At 38.5% G+C, this 23532-nt stretch overlaps 1 protein-coding gene across 5 annotated transcripts in view; it reads left to right on the top strand.

Annotated features, from left to right (window-relative positions):
* The window catches only part of HHLA2 (HERV-H LTR-associating 2), a 137042-nt gene that overhangs the window by 78049 nt on the left and 35461 nt on the right, over positions 1-23532 (top strand). Inside the window, exon 1 of one of the 5 annotated variants that reach the window (XM_032349901.1) lies at positions 18217-18244. The exons of the other annotated variants lie outside the window; for them this stretch is intronic. The gene's annotated coding sequence lies outside the window, so the exon portion shown is untranslated. Of the gene's footprint in view, positions 1-18216; positions 18245-23532 lie in introns of those variants that run through there. 5 annotated transcript variants of the gene reach the window in all.

Raw genomic sequence — 23532 nt, 5'->3', positions numbered from 1 at the left:
GAATGAGGACATTATGAGAAGGAAGGGAAAAATGAAGTGGGGCAAATGAGAGGAGGAAATGAACCATGAGAAACTATGGACTCTGGGAAACAAACTGAAGGTTTCAGAGGGGAGAGGGGTGGGTTGATGGGTTAGCCCAGTGATGGGTGTTGCAACGAGCACTGAGTGTTATATGCAAACAATGAGTCTTGGAACACTACACCAAAAACTAATGATGTACTGCATGGTTACTAACAAAAAAAATGAACCGATACACCCTATGTATCAGAAGGGTGACACACCCCAACTCTCAGGACCCTCCCACACATTACCCTATGTATCTATCTCTTCATCTATCTGTTCATCTATATCCTTTAACATACTGTTTGAGAAACAGTATATACCAGTTTGAGAAACTGGTAAACATGTTTCCCTGAGTTCTGTGAGCTGTTTTAGCAATAGTTGAATCTAAGGTGTAGGAAGTCACAGGGACCTCCAATTTATAGCCAGCTAGTAGGTGGAGACCTACTAGTTGTGATTGGTATCTGAGGTGGCAGGAGTGGGGGAGGGGTAAGTCTTGTGGAACTGAACTTTTAACCTGGGGGATCTGACTCTATCTCTATCTCCAAGTAAATAATGTCAACATTGAGTTACATAGTAGAATATTCAACCAGTGTTGAACACTCAACCAGTGTTGAACAAGTGCTTGGTGTGGGGGGAAAAAACTCACAGACTTGGTGACTAGAAGTATCTGAAGTATTCTTTGTGAGTAATAAAGGAGACACACAGAAAAATATAGGGTTTTAAAAAATATATGGTAATTGGCTTTCAGTGGTATCTCTTCTATACTTAGCTAACTCCATATTGTTATTGCTTCTCTCAAGAAATTTTAATGTGTGGTTTGTTTCCTTAGTCACATTTTCATCATATTCTTGGATTTTTCTTGTTTCTACATACTTATTTTATTGTACACATGTCCTGAGGTTTACTTTCTAGAAGGTATGGATTTAATACAAGAAAAGACTTTATTTTTTTTTAACTATTTTATTCTAGGCTGGACTTTATTTTTACTTTTAGTCATTTGCATGCTATTGCTGCATACCCCATCCCTTTTTGGACTATGTATATATTGTATATTTAATGTACATTTAGTATATATTTAGCTTGTCATTTCTTTATTTTGCTCAATTAGTGACTAAATAGTCAAATTGCTCTGACATAGTATGTACGTGATGGTTGATTTTTTTTCCGCTCCCACGGTATCTGTGACCGATGACCACTAACACAACCTCCAATGCTACCATCCTCATTTTCTTAGCCTGAATTACTGGCCAGAGTTGGGTACTGGCTTTGTATAGTTTCTGATAGATAACTGCGTTGAAGTCTCTTTTTTTTTTTTTTTTTGAGCCTAATGAATATTCTGTCCTAGTATTTATACCAGTTGGGGGGTGTGTGTGTGTGTGTGTGTATTTGCATGCACACATGTGTAGTTCTCTAAAGGGGAATATATCAGGAGGCTTTGAAAGATTGCTCCCAGTTCAAGGTACAGTTGTATAAGCTCTACTTTCATTGTAGAGTCAACTTTATTGTTTATGTTCCCATTTCTTTCCTACTAGTCCCCCATTAAGGCAAAAAAAAAAAAAAAAAGAGAGAGAGAGAGAGAGAAATGACTCCTTTTCAAATCTGGGTATTATATTAGTTTCCTAGGGCTCCCATAACAAAGTGCTACAAACATGATGGCTTAAAACAAGAGTTTGTTCTCACAATTTTGCAGGCTAGAAGACTAAAACAAGATATCAGCAAGGCCACACTCCCTTTGAAGGGTCTAAGGGAGAATCCTTCCTTAATTCTTACAGCTTCTGATGACTGCTGGCATTCCTTGGCTTGTGGGTGCGTCATTCCAGTCTATGCCTCCATCTTCCTGTGGCCACCTTCTTGTGTGTCTATGTAGCATCTTCTGTCTCATTGGATTTAGGGCACAGCTTCATCTATGCTATTTTATTTTGATCCTTAATTACATCTGCAAAGACCCTATTTCCAAATAAGGTTACATTCTGAGGTTCTAGGTAGACATGAATTTTGGGTGGATACTGGTCAACCCAACTACATGTATATTAGGGAAAACTTTACTTCTAAGATTCTGTGAATACAACCGCATGTCTACATGGTCACTGAAGGCTGGCTGTATCCCCACTATTAAAGGCCACAGTTCATGTCCTACAGAGAGCTGATCTCTATAGATCTGGTAAATTTCTCTTTTAGCTCAGGGTAATGAGGATTCTCTTCCCTGTTGCTATCCTTGGAGGTATAACATAGTCCTTGTTAGTTTCTCTTAACCCTGCCCATCACTTAGCAAATAACCACATTAGTAAACTATTCTCAGCTATCCAATATATTGTCACATTTTCTACTCAGTCCCTGCCTGATTCTGCATCCTTCCTATATAACTGATTTTGCAAAGAGTATTTCTATTTTCCCATTTAATACCATATTTGCTCCAGGTTTTTCAGATATGTACTGTATCATATTTTAAAAAGTCATTTACTCATGTAATGAGTTTTTAAAATTATTTTGTATATCATTTTTTCTTGTGTTCAGATGATTGGATTTTCCACTTTAGTCCATTTAATATATTGTCTTAACCTGGGTTCTCTAGGAAACTGAACCTGAAGAAAGGATTAAAATGCTGAAGCTTTATTTGGGATATACAAACCCAGTGTGGTAAGAGAGAAGGAAAACGGAAGTGAGGCAAGGAAAGGTGGGAAACTTTGTGAAGGGATGGCTTACCATGCTGGCTTCTGCTTTATGAGTAGCCAAAAACAGAGCAGTTCTCTTGGTAGTTGGATTTACTCAGCACCGGCAACTCTTTTGAATGGGCTGCATAGGGAACTGTGTCTCCAAGCAGTAGTACATGGGAGGAATTTATCTGCCCAGATCCGCTGGTTCCTAGTGGTTGAAGTTTATCTCCCAGGAAGTAAACTTGTATATCCAAGTTCCATTGTCTAGTCTCTTTGATGGCTGCTAAAAATGCTGGATCCCAAGCCTTGCAGTATAGTGTTCCATTCAAGCCCAGAAGTATTAGATGTCAGACATCCAGGTGTGTGGTTGGGTGGCTCAGTTCTGCAATGATGACCAAAGAGAAGGGACTGGTGCTAATTAGGACGAATGTCTAATCAGGCATTAATAGTGATGGTAGAGTCTCTGAAGCATTTGTGGCCAGGGAATCTGAAGAGATACATAGATTTGGGTCTAACACATGCTGTAAGTCACATTTATAGATCTTCCTAATAGTAAAACTTTGGGATTCCTGAAGAAAACCCAACTTGGTCACTGTGACAGGGTTAAGGATCTCCTGCTGTGCAGAGCATGGTTGATTGACAGCCCCAACTGCACCCTCAGAATTAATCACCACCTTTCTGTTATGTGCACATTCACTGCAGGCCAAGATTGAACTCACCCAATGCTCAGTCATTATTTACTTAACTGATGACGGACCATAATGGTGAAACTAAGGCAGGCTCATTCCTGAGGTTCATGGGATTCTCTAAAGGGTGACAGGCTAAGGACTCTCCAGCGGTCTTGCCAAAACTCTCTTAGAACTGCACTGTGTCTGAGGTTCTTTTTACTTCATTTCCTCCTTTCTCCCTCTCCTTTCACAAGTCTGAAAGGGTTCCTACTGACTTCTGCCTCCTTTATTCTCCTTTATTCTTCTAAAGAATTTCCCTCAACAAATCCCTTGCACTTATTATACCATCTTGATGTCTGCTTCTTGGAGGACAGGAGTAGCACAGTCGTGGTATATTGCTTGTTTAAACATTGTTAGATTTGGTTTACTAACATTTTGTCTAGATTTTTAGATTTATTTTCCTGAGTAAAATTGGTTGATTATCTTTTGTCCTTATGCTGTCTTTGCCTGGTTTTAATAAGGAAGTGATTCTGTCCTAGAAGTTTGGTAGACTTCATCTAGAAAACTATCTAGGCCTGCTGTATGTGAGTTTTGTAAAAGCAAGATACCTAGAAAACTTCTCAAGTCTGTTTGAAGAAAGTTGCTAATATTAGCAAATCTATGCTGTATTTATAGGTATGCCACCTTTTTATAGTACTTTCTCACTGAATTTTGCCAGAAGTTTATCTATTGTCAATTTCATTAGTCTTACCGATCAGTTTTTTACTTTAACCCCTTCTTTTGTATGTTTTCTACTTCATTTATCTCCACTGTTGTTTTCCTGCTGTTTTCTTTATTTCTAACTTCTTAGATTTTATACTTCATAAATTTTAACATTTATTCATTTTCAGTATAAATATTTTTGACTATAAATTTCCCTTAAAGGACTGTTTTTCTGCATTGTACATGTTTGTGTATACTATATTTTTTCATTTGGTTGTAATTAAAGAATTTTTGTTTTGGAATAATTTTAGTTATAGAAAAGTTGCAAGAATATTAGAAAGCTCCCGATTACTTCCACCTTGTTTTCCCTGTGTCAACATCTTACATAACTATGGTTCATTGATCCAAACTAAGAAATTCACAATGGTAAAGTACCATTAACTAAACTGCAAATTTTATGTGAATGTCATTGGTTTTCCACTAATTTTTGTTTTCTATTCCATAATTCCATTCAACCCAGAATACAACATTGCATTTAATACTTATATTCTCATAGTCTTTTCTAATCTGTGACAGTTTGTTTTTTCTTATTTCTTTGTGACTTTGACAGTCTTGAGGTATAATCATCTGATATCTTTCAACTTGACTTTGTTGTTTCTCTCCTGATTAGACTGGGGTCATGGATGTTGTGGCAGAGCACTACACAAGTGAAATTCCCTTGCCATCATACCAGGGGTACATGATATAATGATAACCATGATCACTTAGTTAAGCTAAGGTTTTTCCACTGTAAAGTTACTATGCTCCCCCTTTTCATAACCTATTTGTCAGAAGTAAGTGACTAAGTCCACTGCATACTTAAGGTAAGGGGGTGGTATGCCTATGTTATTCTGGGTCATTTTGGGTGTTGTTGTTAAGGAAAAAACTATTTATTCAACCATTTATGGATATATGGATTTTAAAAAATATTTTGGGTTTCAAAATAGAATTACTCTACAATCCAGGAATCGTACTACTGAGTATTTACTCAAAGACTAGGAAAACACTAATTCAAAGGGATATATGCACCCCTATGTTTATTCCAGCATTGTTTATAGTAGCCAAACTCTGGAAGCAACCTGTGTCCATTGATACATGAATGGATCACGAAGATGTGCTATATGTTTATAATGGAATACTATTCAGCCATAAAAAAGAATGAAATCTTGCCATTTGCAATGACATGGATGGAGGAAGAGAATATAATGTTGAACCAACTAAGTCAGAGAAAGACAAATACAATGGTCTCTCACTCATATGTGGAATTTAAGAAACAAAACAAATGAGTAAAGGGGAAAAAAAGACAAGCCAAGAAACAAACTCTTTTTTTTTTTTTTTTAAAGATTTAGTTATTTATTTGACAGACAGAGATCACAAACAGGCAGAGAGACAGGCAGAGAGAGAGAGAGAGAGAGAGAGGAGGAAGCAGGCTCCCTGCTGAGCAGAGAGCCCGATGTGGGACTCGATCCCAGGCTCCTGGGATCATGACCTGAGCTGAAGGCAGAGGCTTTAACCCACTGAGCCACCCAGGCGCCCCAAAAAACAAACTCTTAACTACATAGATGGTTATGTAGTTAAATACATGATGGTTACCAGAGGGGAGGTGGGGGAATGCGAAATAAAGGACAGGCATTTGAGCTATGCTTATCATGATAAAAAAAGAAAAAGAAAAAGAAAAGATATTTGGGGTTTTAATCCAATAATATATTTGTTTTGCTGCTTAAAATGTCCGGTTTTGGCCTTTAGGGACTCTTTGAAGTTGATGCCTGTGTCCTTTTGATTATACTAGCACTTTTGTTTAAAATTAGCACTTTCTTTCCCTTTTCTATCACTTCCCAAATGTATATTCCCATACCACTCACATTTATCTAGGCTGGAGCAAATATATTTAAGAGAGCAATTGTAAGCTAATTAATAAAAGATATTATTTTATTTCCAATTTTGATATTTATGGGAAGAAATAAGTCTTACATGGATAAAAAATAGTTACATATTTTTAAAATTGCTTTCAGGGGAAAAATAAAGAATGTAAAACTTGTTAAATTGTCAGTTAATATACTTGTGTTATTATCATCAATCATATTCTGCTGGAGTCAATGGATTATTCTTCCCCTTTTATTAGAAAAAATCAGCAGGCTTAATAATTTTTTTTGAAAATTTTTGGCAAGTTAGAGTAACTCATTTGGATTATCAAGAGAAAGTTTATAGTGTAATGGTCTGAATTTTGATTCCCAAAGGTTGTTAATTGCTGAAAATTAACTGCATCCCACATCCATACCGGCAGTGAGCATTGGATTTACATATGTATTATGATTATGGATTTGATTTCTCATCTCAGCAGATATAAAACTGGATGCCTCCCTAGTGCATCTTAAGACTGATTTGAAAGCTTCAAAGACCATTGAAAAATTGGATTTGAGGAAGATGTGTGTTCTTGGTATATTCTAAATATTTGACTCTGTCATTTGCCCCTGGTATATAACTTATTTGAAGGCAGAAACTTTTATTTTAATACAACATTTAACCTATATAGTGATTTTTTACACAAATTTTGGGTACTTTGTGCTAATGTGTGCACACATAAATCCAGTTTCTTCCATAAGATTTTACCATTCACCATAATGAACTCTGGGTGTGGTAGTGGGTTATATATAGCTTATAGATCTTTCAGCTTGTTTTACAGAAACCTAGAGTTGAGAACACTTACGGAATGCTATTTATTTTCTTCAGTTTACTAAATGGAAATATATGTGTGGTCTGAATTTATATGTACTTGGAAAATTGTTCCACTCTTAGCCAATCTGTATGTTTGTTTGATACGCGCCCTCCCACCCCGCCAGTTACTTGATCTGCAAGTGGTAGAGAACACCACCTGGAAAGATGGTCTTGTTTCCTAATAAGACTGTAATCTCTTGGTTAAGCCCCTAGGGGCAGCCATTGTGCAAACTGTCTCTTGAGTAGTCCCAAGTACTGACACAAACTGACAAATAATTAAAAACATATGTAAATGTTCCCACTAAATTTGGATCTATGGTTAATGTTTAATTGTTATTTAGTCCATGGTGAAACACTTCAGGTGATGATTAAATTTTTGAAAATATCAAGTAATATCAAATATTAAGTATTTAGCCAGATATATGAAAGAGAAAATGGAAACTCAAGCAAAGGGGAGTCCTGCCCAGTCAACCTATGCCAAAATTATTAATAGAATAGAGCTCAATTCTTAGTTACTTTAAAAAATCCTCCAATTTTTTTTTTTCTTATCCCTTTGCCTGGATATAATTTGGGTCTGGGAATGGGCATTAGGAGGAGTGTAGCTTTTGACTTTGTTCTCTTCCATAGCTTGAAAACTAGGAACTGAGCTAAGACAACAACCCATGGTATACATTTGATTGCATAAACTAAATCAGGCATAAATATCATTACCTCTATTTTAGTCTAAGGGAATGTCTGTGTCCCCTAGTTTATTTTTTATAATATCAAGGAAAATGGATGACATACAGCTGTTTTGGTAGGTGTATATCTAGCTTGGTATGAACAGAAATGCGCAGGCACACTGTAGCAAGGTCAGTACCTGTTCATCGCTCCTGTTCTCTTTCTACCCTTCCCCTACTTTGCATCACAAGAAGCTGTATTTCCATAGCCTCCTTTCCCTCTGATTCCTTATAGGTTTGGCCAAGGAAGCACAGGCAGATAGCTAGAAGACGGGAGGGGAGGGGTGAGGAGAAGCCAGGTTAACCCCATCCTTACTTCCTGAGGTGTCCTCTCTGCATCCCTTCAGAGTTCTAGCACTCCCAGACAGCCCAGGCTGTATCACCTTTCATTGTCCCTCCAGCTTTAGGAGGTGGTAGCAGCTTTTTGTTACTGCTACTTACTGGACTGTCTTATTCACATCTGTTGCTTCCCACTTCTCCCATCACCCATGTGGCCAAATCCTGTAATTACTTCTTTATGAAAGACCTATGGTTGTTACTGTTTCCTGGCTGGACCTTCCTAGCTCTATCAATGTACAGGTGTCAGTTTGCACAGTAGCCCCAGTTGATGTCCTACACAGATCCTTTTTCAGGGAGATGCACCCAACCCTCAGCTCTAGGAGTGTTGGCCACTGATGGCTCAGGATGCACTCTTATCCAGAGAATTGCCCCTGCCCAAAGATGACTGGGGGCAAAGTCATCCCACCTGGGATGGCCCATCACCAACAACTGACTAATCTGAGATTACAGAACATTGACTCTTTTTGCCTCAAGGATGAACAAGTCTGTGGTGCCATTCACGCTCCAGTGCTTCCTGTGCCATCCATCAGGCACCAGACCTGTCAGCCCATCTTTGCTTGGCTTCTTTTCCTTCTTTGTCCTATTCCTTCACTTCCTCACAGCTTTTTCTTAAAAGTGCGCCCTCAGAAAAATCAATCACATAAGAATCCCCATCTCTGGCTCTGCTTCTAGGGCTCCTAACCTAGGACATATATTTCAGACCGATTTTCTCCATTTCTTTTATCTTGTGAGGTGGTTAAATGGAAGCTGTGAACAGAGCTCAATTACAGTTTCTAACAGAGTAGTAATGGTAAGAATGAAAAAAGCTACAATGGAACATCTTAGGGGACCTATGGTTGTTGGAGAACTCAAAACTTTAATATATAGAAAAAGAGGGCCTTACAAAATTAAGGTTTAGAAAGTTAGGTATTAACGCAAAAAAGAGGATATTGTGCTTTTGACTGGGTGATTGTGGAGCCCCAAGAGTTTAAGAGTGAAAACACCTGGGGTGATTAGAAATGCAAGTCTGATTTAAGACTAGAAATAGAAACTGAGACAATTATATGAAGGCAATTTTTCTCAGACTTGAATAATACATAACTCTCCTTTGGGGGGATAATTCTCTTGTATCCTCAGTATTAAATAGTTTTTAGTACAGAATTAAGTAGAATTTAAGTAGAATTAAGCTACTGGTGACACTGTCCATGTGGTATGTCACTTAGTCTTCCTTCGATAAAAACCAGTCTGCCCCTGTCCTTATCAACATGGGACAACTTAATGCCAAACAAAGGAACATTGATACTGAAGTTGTGTAGCAACTTTTTAAAGTGGTCATCCATGAGACTCAGAATATAGGTCACTTTATCACAAAAACGAAAATAAAGTTCCGCAATGACTTTCAGATCATGAAGAATCATCCTTGAACCATTCGTGGGGAGGGTGGAAGGATGAGACCTTGAGAGTGATGATCCTTGGCTCTGCTTTCAGGGAAAGCAGGCTACAACGGAGACTAGGGCAGGCAGCAGGACTGCAGCTCAAGGGCAGTCAAACTGGGAATGAAAGAAGAAAAGCCAACACAGTGATGCACTATTGATGAGGTCACCGCCTCCCGTGACTATGTTCCACCCTTTGGGACTTCTCAGGAGCATTAGGAAGTGTGTCTCCGAACTGTTAAATCACCCCCTGCAGTCCCCTCATGGGCATTACCTCCTTCGTATTTCTGGATTGTGCATGCATTCATGCAGGGAGACACAGTGAGAGAATCCCTGCCACTCTCTCACTTCTGCTTCCAAACTTTCTAGGCACCAGGATAGTCTCAGGGCAAGGTGCTTCAGGCTCCATCTATCAACTGGCTGAAGCTTTTGCAGAGCTGGTTGCTGCAGCATGACTGGAATAAGAGGTTTACTAAGCACTCAACAAGTATCCATACAGGCTACTGTGTGTAGGATAAGGGACAGCCACACTAGTCAAAAGACTTCATTAGGAGTAAGGTCTGGTTCTTTGCCACACAGACACCAATCTCTGTGACTTTAGACAAACCAATCCTAATTTACTTGTGTAAAAATTGAAGCCTAGGATGTTTGGGAATGACTTTCACCATACCGCTTTTCAGGGTTAAAATGACTTTGTGAAAGCCCCTTCCTTTTTTCCCCTGGTCCCCACTAAATCTTCCTTAATTTGCAAGACACAATTTAAATATTATCCTTGCAGGACCATGGATGGCTTTACGGAGGGGTATCATGTTCTCATCTGAGTGTTTGCTGTTCCTGGCAGAAGTCAAGCACGAACTACTTGGGACACAGACTGATTTTGTCTTTGTGCCCACATTACTAGGAAATTGGCCAACTGTTGTACTAACGAGTATTAAGCCCATGCCCAGGGAAGGTGTCCCTGAAAATACCTACACTGAGAACTAGATTAAATGAGAAAAAAATTCAGGGTTGGGGGAGGGCAGCCATGGAGCCACTTTCCATGTTCTTCTGAGCACCTAGTCTTTTGTTACCACAAGGAAAATGAATCTTAGCCCTGTTCTCTTAAAAAAAAAAAAAATTTTCCTCCACTTCCACATCCTTAGGCTTGCCTTTAGGCATGTTGTGGATTCCTTCCCCTTTTAACTGAATCCTTCTCAATTTGTAAAGAGGATAGGAATATTGTTGAGTGTGAGAGAGTTTGGAAGGAGAAGGGGAGGAGTTTGTCCTGGTGCCAGATGCAATGGGTCCAGACCTGGAACTCCCACCACTCCCTTCTCCTTGCTCCTGTTAGGAGAGAATCTGCAAAGACCAGAGAAGGTAAGGAGGGGGTAGTAGAATATGAAAACTATGTGTACCAGCGAGTACAGAGCTAGGCATTTACTTCATCAAGGTGTAGTGAGGATTAGGAGACCATTTGTATCCACTGCTATGCCCAACCTCCATTTTACCAGTGAGGATACCATTCAAAAAGTAACCTATTCTCAAAGTCCTGTAACTCATAAATTTTGGAGCTGGAAGTAAGAAACGAGGCCAGACTGCAGAGCCTGTGATCTCACCTGCCTCCTGCTACAACACCTACTGGTATCACAAGACTCAGGTATCCTCTCTATGAAAGGAGCCTGCCACTCTTCGTTGGGACTTCTCCCCTTTCTCACTTGAATACAAAGGTTGCTGTGCCACCAAGAAAGATGCCAGGTTCTGTGCCAAAACTTTTCAGCTCTTCGGAAGGACAAATGCCCTTATTTTACCACACAGGTTGAAAATGTTGCTTTTGTACTACCATTAAGCCTTCCATCAGAGGCTCTCAGCCTGTGAAATAAAATTCAAGGTGGCACACCGAGTGCACTCTCTTACCTGCCTGCTCTTAGAAGAACCTGGAATTCAGAACTGAGAAGTGGGTGTTCCGTCAAGTGCTATGCACACTGAATATATTCTGTGTGGTTCCAAAGGCAAAAACTTGACAGTTTGAAAGTCCTCAGATATGACTAAGAGAATATAGCCTCCTATTACATAGAACTCCTATTACATAGCCTTCTATTACATAGAATTACATAGGCTATTACAAAGCCTCTTGGAGCTTAAGCACGTGCCCAGGGCAAGTGTTGGCCTTCTTCTGTAGACTGTTAAGCTCTTCTTTGCCACTCAACTCTTCTTCTGTTGGTCCTCCCAGTAGCTAGTTTTCCCTGCAGGGGCTACAGGTGCAGGAGAAGCGCTTAGTCCAACTGCTGCTCATCCTCTATGTTACCTTAGGCAAGTCTGTTAACTTCTGCTACAGTGTATCTCATGTGAGAGGAGGAGGCTGGCTAGCACCCCCAGAGGCTTTCTACTTCCAGGATGCTAACCTGCTTGTGCAGACATGCTGTTAGATAAGATGGTTTCTCTTATGGCAGGAACTTTCTCTTCTGGAAACTTAGGGTCTTTCTTTTGAGATAATAAAGTGCTGCCAGAGACCAGAGGTGATATGTTTTATATGAGTAATTGAGCCAATTAAGGAGTATTAGCCTATATACATTTTGTGTTAAATCTATTTTATTAGAATATAATGCAGAATTAAAAGTTTAATTGATATGTGGCCCAGTTTTAAGTGGTACTTACCAATCTCCAGGTTTTTTTTTCTCTTTTTTAATTTTTTATTTTTTTATAAACATTTATTTTTATCCCCAGGGGTACAGGTCTGTGAATCACCAGGTTTACACACTTCACAGCACTCACCAAAGCTCCAGTTTTGAATGTTAAGAGCAGACCTATATAAGCTGATCTTTATGGGAGAAAAGAGTCTTAATGCTCCTCAAAAATCTTTGGATGGGCATCTGGGTGGCTCAGTCAGTTGAGTGTGCCTTCGGCTCGGGCCATGATCCCAGGGTCCTGGGATTGAGTCCCACATAGGGCTCCCTGCTTGGCAGCGAGCCTGCTTCTCCTTCTCCCTCTGCCTGCTGCTCCCTCTGCTTGTGCACTCTCTCTCTTTCTCTCTCTCTCTCTGTCAAATAATAAAGTCTTTAAAAAAAAAATCTTTGGAAAGTATGGCATCTGGCTTTTCTTATTATTTTTAAAGGGCACATAGTAAGCATAAGTAAAAGTATACATGGTAGTTTTCCTAAGGTTGCTTGTATGTTTTTAAATGAGAGTGCTATACCTTGCATTTTCTTTTCTCTTGATTTTTTAAATATATATCTGTCTTTTAAAACCACCTCCATTCAAAACCCTGATCTATTTGTGTGGTCTGCATGCGGTTGGTGTTTATTTGGGTAATCTGAGGTAGCAGAAGAGGAATATATTTAATCATCTAACCTTTACAATAAGGAACATTTGAAATGTCAGCATTTTATTTCAGGAGCAGGTGAGCTCTTGCACTCTAAGGCTTTTATTTATTTATTTACACCATGTGTCTTTCTGAAAAGGAATTTGAAACAGCTTAGAACAGCTTATAATAAGGGTAAAATAATAAGAAAAAATACGGAAGAGGAAACAGAGTAAATATTCCAACCAGAAGAGTCAACATAGTTGCCATGATGGAATATAAGCCTGTGTCTAAGATTCTTGGAAGCAGGAAAAGGCAGAAAACAAATTATATAATGTTTAACATTCCAAAAAAAGGATCAAGTTCTTCTGGTTCAAAACTCACATCTCTAAGAGAGGACATTCTGTAAGGGACATTGGTTTAATCCATTCAATAAATATTCAAGCACATATTATGTAGTCAGATCTGTGTCGGGTGTTAGAGACGAAGCTATGTAGGTATGAGTGCTCTTCTCCTGAAGCTCCGTCCCTAAGCGTGATAAATATTAAACCTATGGATAGATAACCAATTGTCTTTTAAATCAATTGATGAAAGAATAGCAATTCCTAAGTTCCTAAGTTTGCTTAAATTCTTCCCTGACTCCCCAGCTGAGACCTGAAAGATGAGTAGGCACCAGTTCAGCTGAGGGAACAGAAGGAGAAGTGGCTGGGTGCACTGGAGATCCTGCAGAAAGCCACATGTGCCTGGAGGAGGCAGTACACACAGGAAAGGCAGGTGATGCCCATGTAAGTAGCTCTACTTGACAGCCTTTATTTCTTGAGAAATATTGGCCTTCATTTTAAAATTACAGTGCTCAGTAAATTATATACTTTGTTTTATTTTTTTCAAGTAAAAGCTTTTTTTTTTTTTTTTAAATTTTTAACTGGTCCATGAAACCCAAGAAGCTGGGAAACATGGGTCTACATAAGACCCTCAACAAACATGACTGGAAGGACTCAAAGAGAGTAAAAGTTTAGAGCTAAACCCTAATGTGCTGACAGGATTTTCTCATGAGACTAAAGTAGGGCCTGCTAAGCATATAGATCATGGCTACCCTGGACAGTGCACTGGGGCACTTAGTTCATGTGATTGTTCATGTGATCTCTCATGAGATTGAAATCTGGCTCCTATTCCTCTCACCAAATCATGTATCCTGGAATAGGACAGTGCCTTCTGGAAGGCTGTTGATGTTGTTGTTTTTAATAGGAAGACACTGTGACCAGTGGTAACACACATCATCTTCCAGTGATCTAGCTTGATCCAAAAATAGAACATAAGCCTGTAGGAGTGGATACATATGGCATGAGGTTAGAATCTGTGACATTCTTTCTGCCAGGTGTATTTTTTTAACATTTACAACTGTTCTTCACTATCAACTAGTAGGGGTCTAAAGTGCTAGCTGTTGATGATTAAAGATGGGGCCACAGGTTTTAGAAATTAAGCTGGCAAGAAGAAGTACGAGCGGCAGGGAAGGAAGAAGAAAATACCTCCACATCTCAGTCATTAAGGTGTACTTTAGTAGTTTTACATGATAGTACATAAGTTTGCCAATAGAATCCTGTCATCCTGTCCTTGAGAGGGTGAGGTAGCCTGTACTCCAAGGAGATTGCTTCTTGAGAAAAGTGGTAGCTTTAACCAGAGTCAGTTTTTAATTTAGACCCTATTGGAGCAATCTTTTTCTTAAGACCTCCTAACAAAGCAGAGATGGGTCTAGTCACAGGGCTTTCAGAGAGGGAAGAGCCAATTATTATCAGGCCTGGAAAAAAATATATCTTAACTAAAAGAACTAATTTGGGAGCACCTGGGTGGCTCAGTTTGTTAAGCAACTGCCTTTCGCTCAGGTCATGATCCTGGAACCGCAGGATGTAGTCCCCCATTGGGCTCCCAGCTTGGCAGGGAATCTGCTTCTCCCTCTAACCCTCTCCCCTCTCGTGCTCTCTCTCTCTCTCTCTCTCACTCTCTCAAATAAATAAAATCTTTAAAAAAAAAAAAAAAGGTCTAATTTGACTAACATGGCATACAAAATATGCCTTCCAGGATGAATTAGCTGCAGAGTGCATCTATGGGTTATAGGGTAGATTGACCTTTCTATGGAGGGTTGGGTTTTTTTTGTTGTTTGTTTTGTTTGATTTGGTTTGGTTTGGTTATAATTGACCAATTATGTTGGAGACGGTGCTGTAAACAGTGACTTAGCTAATGTTCAGTCTAATTCCTGGAAATAAGCAATTACTAAAATTATTGATTCCAGTATCTTTTTCTTTATATTATATTGATTCATGTTCATTGTCGAAAAATTAGAAAATGCAGATTAAAAAATCATAACTTTGTCTTGTAAAGAGACAATAGTAACATTTTATTCATGCTCTCAAATATTTTCTATCCACATATATTTCGTGTGTGTATATTTTTCAATAAGGTGTCTGTTGCGGTGACTCTCAGTCTACCTCACATTAAGCTGTACTCCTCACCACTCCAAGTTATGTGGGAAATTTACTGCATGGCGGAAGGTTTCTGGAATTGCTCAGGGACTTTGTCAACCTTGATTACCATTTCTTCATTTTGTAGATACTTCCCTATCCCTTTGTGGCATGTCGCTCTTTTTCTTCATTCTCTCACTCATGAGATCAACACTCAAAAGACAGCATAAAGTCCTTCGGCCTCTGAACACCTTGTTACTTTGCTCTTTCTCTCTGTTCCTTAGCTCTTTTCTTCTTCTTCTTCTTCTTTTTTTTTTTTTTTTTTAAGATTTTTATTTAGTTAGTTATTTGAGAGAGAGAATGTGAGAGAGAGCATGAGAGCGAGAGAGAGAGAGCCCAAGCAGTGGGAAGAAGTAGAGGGAGAAGAAGACTCCCTGCCGAACAAGGAGTACGATGTGGGGCTCAATCCCAGGACCCCAGGATCATGACCTGAGCTGAAGGCAGATGCTTCCCCAATTGCACCACCCAGGCACACTAGTTCTTTTATTCTTTATGTCCTTTTATACCCCAAATGCCTGTTTATTTCTTATTCATAGGGTCTTAGGAAAAGGCCTTGATAAGATGGTTTCATAGTGGATTTAGGGCCTGGTTGGGAAGGTGGCGAAGTCCCTAAAGGAAATATAGTGGTAGCTAGCAAAATACTTAAAAAAAAAAAAAATCCTGCCATTGGATGCAGTTGACCTTAAAAACAAAAGCTGGGACCATCCTATCTCTACACATCCCCCTGTCCCCCTCACACTTCAAACTATATTGTTAAGAATAAATTTCAGCAAACTTGGACATTTTACGACTATCATACTTTCTTTCCTAGTTCTGTTTCCAGTGATTAGATTATCAGCGGGGGTGATGATCTCAAAATTCTTTTCTAGGTGGTTTGCCGTCTGAATTCTGCAATGCGTAGTATGGCAGTCACGAAAATAATCAAGGTTCCTACTGTGGGGAGCGTAGCTGACTGCCAGTGCCAGCTGCTGTGCCTCTGGACATATGGCCTCATTTACACTGACATCATGCTTCCTGTAGCTGCTCCTAGCCAATCACTGAGCATGGTTGGGGTTATTAATGCGGGTCCTTTGCTTCAACATGAGTGACTCCAATGATGGGTGACTTTAGCATAGGAACTTCCTATCAGATGGGCTAAAATTTTCTTGGAGCCCCGTTGTAATCTGAAACCTTCCCACCTAATCTTCCTTCCTTCCCTGGCTCCTTTGGAAATGCCAGATCTTCCTCATCACCTCAAGATTCTCCCTGCCTTGTTCAACCCTCTTCTCCTTTTCCATCCTGGATATATTCCCCCAGTAAACTGCAATAATCCTATCTTGGCTTCAGTTTCTCAGAAATATTCCAAATATTCTATTTAGTACATGGCCATTAAGAGTCATAAAACCTGTTCATGGAAGCTTAGGGAAGTACTACAACACTTGTCTCATAGGTACCCAAAGTTCCTTGCACAACAAGTTGACTTGAAGGCAATCACTGATATATTCTAGTGCTAACGGCTCTTATGGGTCTAGGCTTCTATTATACTCCTGTTCATGCAAGAGCAGATGTGTTAGTAGTTTTCATCAATGTAAACATATTTTGAGCATCTCTTATCCTAGTTAGCAGATCCTCCAGTGCTGCTGGAGCTAGTTATCATTAAAGTGCTTGCCATTGCTGCTTCTATAGCACAGTCAGTCCCCTGGAGTACACGCACTGAACAGGGTTTTTCAAATATTAACTAATTACCCCTGGGAAGTAGATTGAATCAGTGCATAAACACATCACATGGTCCATGCTTCGGTGTTTTAAAGTAAATTACAGTGTAATGTGAACTTTATCCATGTCAGCAAATGCACCATATCTAGTGACTGCAAAATGGTCAATGGCATGAATATTCCTGTTATTTTAATAAATTCTGCAAGAGTGGGTCTTTTTGGCTCCTAAGTTTTAACTGTTAGTTTCTGATTTAGCAAAGCCTTTCTGTGCACTTTGGGCATTGTCCAGCTTTTCATAGAGTATTTTTTAGAGGTAGAATTGGTCAAAAAGCATCCCCAATTTTAAGAATTTTTGTTATTCATTGCCAGAAAACCACCCAAGAAGTCTGTTCCAATTTACAGTCCGACCATTACAAGTATGAGTTGGCTAACTTCTTTTCCCTTTATTTTCTGCATGTGATGTTATGTGCACAGTGTCAATTTTTAATTAGAAAAACCTCAACAATTTAAAAAAAAAACAATTTAAATCCTCCACCCAACTTATGAAATAGAACTTAAAACCCTCTTGTGTTTGCCGCTTCTCAATATTCCTCTTCCACACCTCTCCTCCCACAGGGTGACCAATACAGAGCTAGTTGTGTGAGCAAGGTAAACTCAATCATCTGTGGGTCTTAGGCTTCTGCTTCCTGGGAGTTTACAAAAGGACTTTGTGGAGTCAGTGGAAGAGGCCAGGCATGAGCTCTAGGGAATCTGAGGCTTAACACAGTCTATGACTTTGGAAGAACTGTGAAGTGTGAACAGGTACTAAACATGATCAGTGGGAGTGAAGTGAACTGCTCTGGGTTTTTTGCTTCAGAGCCCACCACGGCCTTGTTGCAGCTCTCAGAACTAAATGGAAGCAGAAAACTTTGGTGGGGTGAAATAACTGTTCACATGCATTTCAGGCTGCATGATCTGGAGGTAAAAGCAGGACATGTATGAGCAAATTGTCAAGATCACCACATTCTGTCTGAGCCAGGCTCTCCAAGGCCTTCCTCTAGGTTTTTTTCATTTTTGTTTTTTTTTTCTTTCTTTCTTTTTTCTTTCTTTTTTTTTTTTTTTTTTTTTTTTTTTTAAGACTAAACCAAAGCAGTGAGGGTCATGGTCGTATATCCTATAGTGTGTCTGTCTAGATTCACTTTGCTCCTATGTGGTCTAGTTTCTAGCTAGCGTCTCAGGATGTCTGTTCATTGTCCTCCTGGGAATCCCTTCATCCTTATCCCATTTGGAACTCATATTGCCTGTACCATGTCTTTGTTTTTCTTGGTTTATGCTTTTATTTTGGTGGAGCACATTTCTAGCAGCTTCTTGAGAAAGAGGATGGGTGGTCTTTTTTTTTTTTTTTTTTTTTTTGAGACTGTCGATGTCTGAGAATGGCATTCTACCCTCACAAGTCTTGTGAATTGAGTAAGTATAGGTCACAAGTCACTTTCCTTTAAGTTTCTGGATATTACTCCATTTTCCTTTTCCTGACAGTGATGCTGCTGCAAAGTCTGAAGCTGTTGTGATCCCTGATCTTTTCTGATCTGCTTTTTCTTTCTGCAAGTTGGTAGACTCTACTTTTCGCTGGTGATCTGAAATTTTAGATATTTTTGTGTACCTATTTTCATCTACTACTTCTATTCAGTGAACCTTTTTTCCAGTAATAGCAGTTCTTGTCCTATTTTTCTGGGGGAATTTTCTTGAACAATTTGGTTTTATACTCTCTTTCTTTCTTTCTTTCTTTCTTTCTTTTTCCTTAGATTTTTCTGGGGTTGACATCCCATTTTCTTATTTCCTTTTCTCCTATTTTTCTGCCTTTTTGTCTTTTTGCTCCACTTTCTAGGAGACTTCCCAGACTTCATCTCCTAACCCTCTAAATGACTGCACTTGATATGTTCTTAATTCCAAGCTCTTTTCTGTTTTCTTAGCTTTTAATGGCTTCCTGCTCTTCTTTCATGGATGTTGCATTTTCTTATTCCTCTGAGGATGATGATAATTTTATTTCATTTGGTCATGTTGATTTCCCTCTCCTCCAACCCTTGCATTTTTTATCTACTTCAAGAGGCCATTTTTTGTGAAGAAAATTAGTAATTTTTAAAAATTTTTAATTTCTATCTTCCATGGTAGGAGCGTTCCTCAGATATCTCATAATATTTGAGCATCTGCTTAACATTAAGTATGAAGGACATAAAAAGCTCTTTAGAAGTTCTGAGAGCTTAAATATGGGCCATGCTTATCACCCGAGTTCACTGGAGAGTAATGGAGATTGGCAGTAGGGGATCTTTTATTCAGCATTAGGTGTACTTTTGATCCCAGGATCCTGTGTTTTACCCTAATTCTGATGTGTGCCAGAATCATCAGTCCAGACATCTTGCTTTTAGTTTCTCCAGAGAACAAGCTTCCGGATTTTTTTTCAGAGTTGGGAGGGGGAATTACTCAGCAAAATGGGGTAGAGGAGGGTATCTTCAAGGTTTAGCTTCTTAAATAATCTAAGAAAATCTGTTTCCATTTTAAAAAATTTTTGCTGAGAGCTTTCGAGCCTCAGTTTACATCTTCCCCACTTTGCTCCATTTAGGCATGCTGATAAGAAAGCCAGGGAGTTCCTTCCTTTGGTGCTGGAGGGACGTTCAAACAGTTCTGGGAATGAATTCTCCTATCATTCTACCCCCTCACCATGATAACAACCACAGCCACTTTCTCTCACTCTCAAGACACTCAGGCCAATTCTAGACCATGCTGGGTTCTCTCCTGTTCTGCCCAGAAAGTCTCATGACATAATACAATTTTTTCTATCTCTTAATATGTGCATGGTGTCATCAGTCTAGATATCCCACCTGATTGTTGGAAGGGTGTTTTAGTCTGCTTGGGCTCCCATAACAAATTAGCATAGACTGGGAGGTCTAAACAAAGAAACAACAAAAAGAAAACAGTTCTCATAGTCCTGGAGGTTGAGAAGTCCAAGATAAAGGCCTGGCAGGTCCAGTGTCTGGTGAGGGCATTGTTCCTGGTTTGCAGATGGATATTTTCTTATTGTATCCCCAGATGGTGGGGAGTAGAAAGGGAGAAATATGCTATTTTCTTCTCATAAAGGCACTAATGCCATCATGAGGGCCCCTTTTCCCAATACCATTACACTGGGTAGTAGGGTTTCAGCAGATGAAGTGGTGGGAGCACAAATATGTAGTCTAAGAGAAGGTCCAGGCCATCCACATAGCATGGCTATAAGAAATAGTTTTCTGAAGCTTTTCTTACACTTCCTTTTACCGCCAGTTCCAAAAACAGTTCCTGTGCTTATTGGGCACTCTGTATATAAATTGGTTGGCTTTCACATTTCGCCAGTACTAGCTGGAGATTAGTTTTCTTGGATCTACCAAGTCAGTTTTTACTTGCCCATATATCTCTAGTTTCCACAACCTTACTGTCTCCCCACCCTCCTTTTTCTGATTTGTATTTTTCTCTTTTTAAGAAAAACATTTGCTAAATGTTTATTGACTTGAGGTAAGAAACAAAATTAAAAGCATGTGTTGAGGTTGCTGTCTTAACCCAAAAGTCCTGGATGGCTCATTTATTCACACCTTTTCAACAATGGATGTTATCTTTCTATTTATTGCTGAATTCCCTAAAAGTATTTTACATTTAGTTCTAATCACTCTGGCAACTCAAATTATCCTCATAATTGGATAATGGTTCACTCTTCATATGACTAAGAGTTTACAGTACAATTTTATGATTTATGGCAGATTCTTAAATTCAGCCATTCAGTTTACCCTAAGTTTGTTTCCTATTTTTAGTAGCACTCCATTGTAATGCAGATGGAGGCTTATACCAATATTCTAGAAACAAGTTGAAATGAAAATGAATTATCCATACCTACCTCTACTGCATTTGTGTGAGGGAAATGGAAAGACAATCAATTCATGGGTGTCTGTTTAAAATAAAAGCCACTTTTCTTCCCTTCTAGGTTATGAAAATTTGATCCATCTTTTGAACAAATTTAGCAATGATTTAAAATTCTTGGTTATACATGCGAAGTTTAAGTTAAGATTTCAAAATGCAGTTGTTCGTTTAAAAATAATGATTTCATCCGATAGTAACCCCGTTTTTTCAAAATTGACTTATAGTTTGGTGAAATTTCTTTTTATTAAAAAAAATAATAATTCAAGATTTATTGTCACAGTAAAAGAATCTGGATGAAAATGAAAATTACCCCCTTCGTTCTATAAATACCAGAGTCCTAGTCTCCCCTCTTAGAGGCAGGGGCTCGATTAAATTTATTTGTATGTCTTAAAAAATGATCTGTGTGAATACAAGCCTGTATACAAGTATGTAAGCTTTTATATTACTAACAAGAGCATACTATTTCTGCTGTTCAGTGCTTTATTTAACCATATCTTTCTGAGGATTATATGATCTCAGCACATTTCGATGCCCCTTATACCCTATTTTTTGTAGAAATAAAATAAAATACATATAGTTAAATGAATCAGCACAAAACAAAAGCCCATCAGTTAGCTAAGCAATGAACATTCTTCTAACCTTCAGGTCCCCTCCAAATCACCACCATCTCTCTTTTCCTCAAAGGAAATCTCTTCTGAACTTTTATAATCATCCTTTCCCTACTTTTCTTTAGTTGTACTACTTAAGTGTGCATCCTCGTTTTAGTTTTGCCTGTTCAGAATTGCCTCTGTTAGAATTTCAGACAACTGGAGGTGTGTAGTATGAGTTGTTTTGAGTCAGGCTTACTCAGTACTTTCTATTTGTCCCATCTATTTTATGTTTGTTTGTTTGTTTTTTGTTTCCTCCAAATGTCCTTCTTTCTGGCCTTTACTCCACATTTGTTTTGTTTTGTTTTCCTATACTATTTTGGAACTTACTCTCTTTTTTTTTTTTTTGCAGTTCTTTTCCTGGTTAACCACAAGAGTATGACAAACTTTTTTTGGGGGGGGGGTTCTTAAAGTCTTGTATTAATTGATACTTTATTTTCTTCATGAACAGTGGAAGAACCTTAGATTCCTTTTAGATACGTCAACTCCATTATCCCCCTGTAAACTTTAAGGCATTATTATTTCCTTTAATTCTGTCTGTATTTGGAACATTATCATCGTCAGTCCACTTACTTAAGTTTGTCCCATATTCCTCTTTACATTGCTCATCATTCCTTCCTGAGTCTCAGTTTCCATCTGGTATCATTTTCCTTCTGTCTGTGAAACATGCCTTTAGTATTTCTTTTAGTGCAGATCTATTTGTTGCAAATTCTTTTCGTGCCTTAAAATTATTTCATCCTATTTTTCTTGAAATACATTTTTGCTAAACTTGTACATCTGGGTTGGGAGTATTTTCTTTCTGCACTTTGAAGATATTAATCCTTTCTGACATCTATTAACTCTGTTTTAAAATTGGTTGTCTGCCTAATTGTTATTTTGGAGACAATATGCCTTTGTTGTTGTTGTTGTTACTTCTGACTACTTTAAGATTTTCTTTGGTTTTTAACATTTCACCATGAGGTACATGGTTGTTTTCTGTTTAGGGTTTGTTGGGCTTCTTGGGTCTATAAATTAATGGCTTACAGTTTTGGAAAATTCTGATCCAGCATGTCTTGAAATAATTCTTTTTACCCACTCTCTTTTTACCTCCAAAGTTCCACTTACATTGTGCCTTCTCACTGTATCCTGTTTCTTACTTTCCTAATGTTTCTATTCTTTTTTCTTCTCCTTACTTCATTCCAGACAATTCTTTGTTACCAACGAATAATCCAAGCTACTAATCCTTTGACTACCTACACAGCTGTTAAATTAGATCTATTAAACTGTTGCTATTTTCAGTTGTTATCTCCCAGTTCCTCTAGTTTCTGTGGGGTCCTTTATCATGGTTTTTAGTTTTCTGCCAAAATTCTCTATCTTGTCTCCTTGAACAAAATAAGCACGGTTATTTTAAAGTGTATATCTAAAACTCCAACATCTGAAGTGCTTATGAGTTTTATTTTCAGTTATTTCTGTGTTTGATTGTTATTTTGTCCCTGAGTGTCTGGTTATTTTTTTTTGTGATCCAGACTTTGTATTTGCAAAAATGTTACAGAAATAATTTTCAGCTGGGATAATATCTTCTTGCAAAGAGGATGGGTTATTTTTTATTCTTTTAGTCATATGGGGTACTAATAGTATGGGATCATTTTAATTTCGTCTACACAGCAGGTAAAGGAGTACTAATGCTACACGAGATGTGATGGGGATGCCTCTTTTGAATGGTGCTGAAGTACCTTCTGTGATAATTGGGGAGATACACGATCAGATTTCAGTGTGATTTCTGCTGGCTATTTAACCATTACTGTGTACCAGGTCATATGTTAAGTGTTTCCCAAATATCATTAAGGTCTTACAACAATGATTCTGAGATGGATATTACTATTATCCCTACGTTACAGATGTAAAACACAGAAGAGTTGGGCAATTTGACCAATGGTACATGGCTTTAAGTGCAAAAGACAGTTTTAGAATCTAAGTGGTCTGGATTCAGTCTCTGATACTAATGGATGTGGTAGAGTGAGAATATTCTTTGGGGGGCACAATGTAGATTACAATTTATACCAATTCCCCTAAGCTCAGGCCCTGAATGCTTAATGTATTAAACCAAAGGATAAACACCATTAATAGGATTACTTAACTTCAGTTTTTTCTGAGGGTGATTTTGTGAATGGTCACCAGCCTAAGTTAAAT

The sequence above is a fragment of the Mustela erminea genome, chromosome 1 (genome assembly GCF_009829155.1).
Source record: "Mustela erminea isolate mMusErm1 chromosome 1, mMusErm1.Pri, whole genome shotgun sequence".
Taxonomy (NCBI): domain Eukaryota; kingdom Metazoa; phylum Chordata; class Mammalia; order Carnivora; family Mustelidae; genus Mustela; species Mustela erminea.
This window is presented reverse-complemented; position numbering and strand designations above follow the sequence as displayed.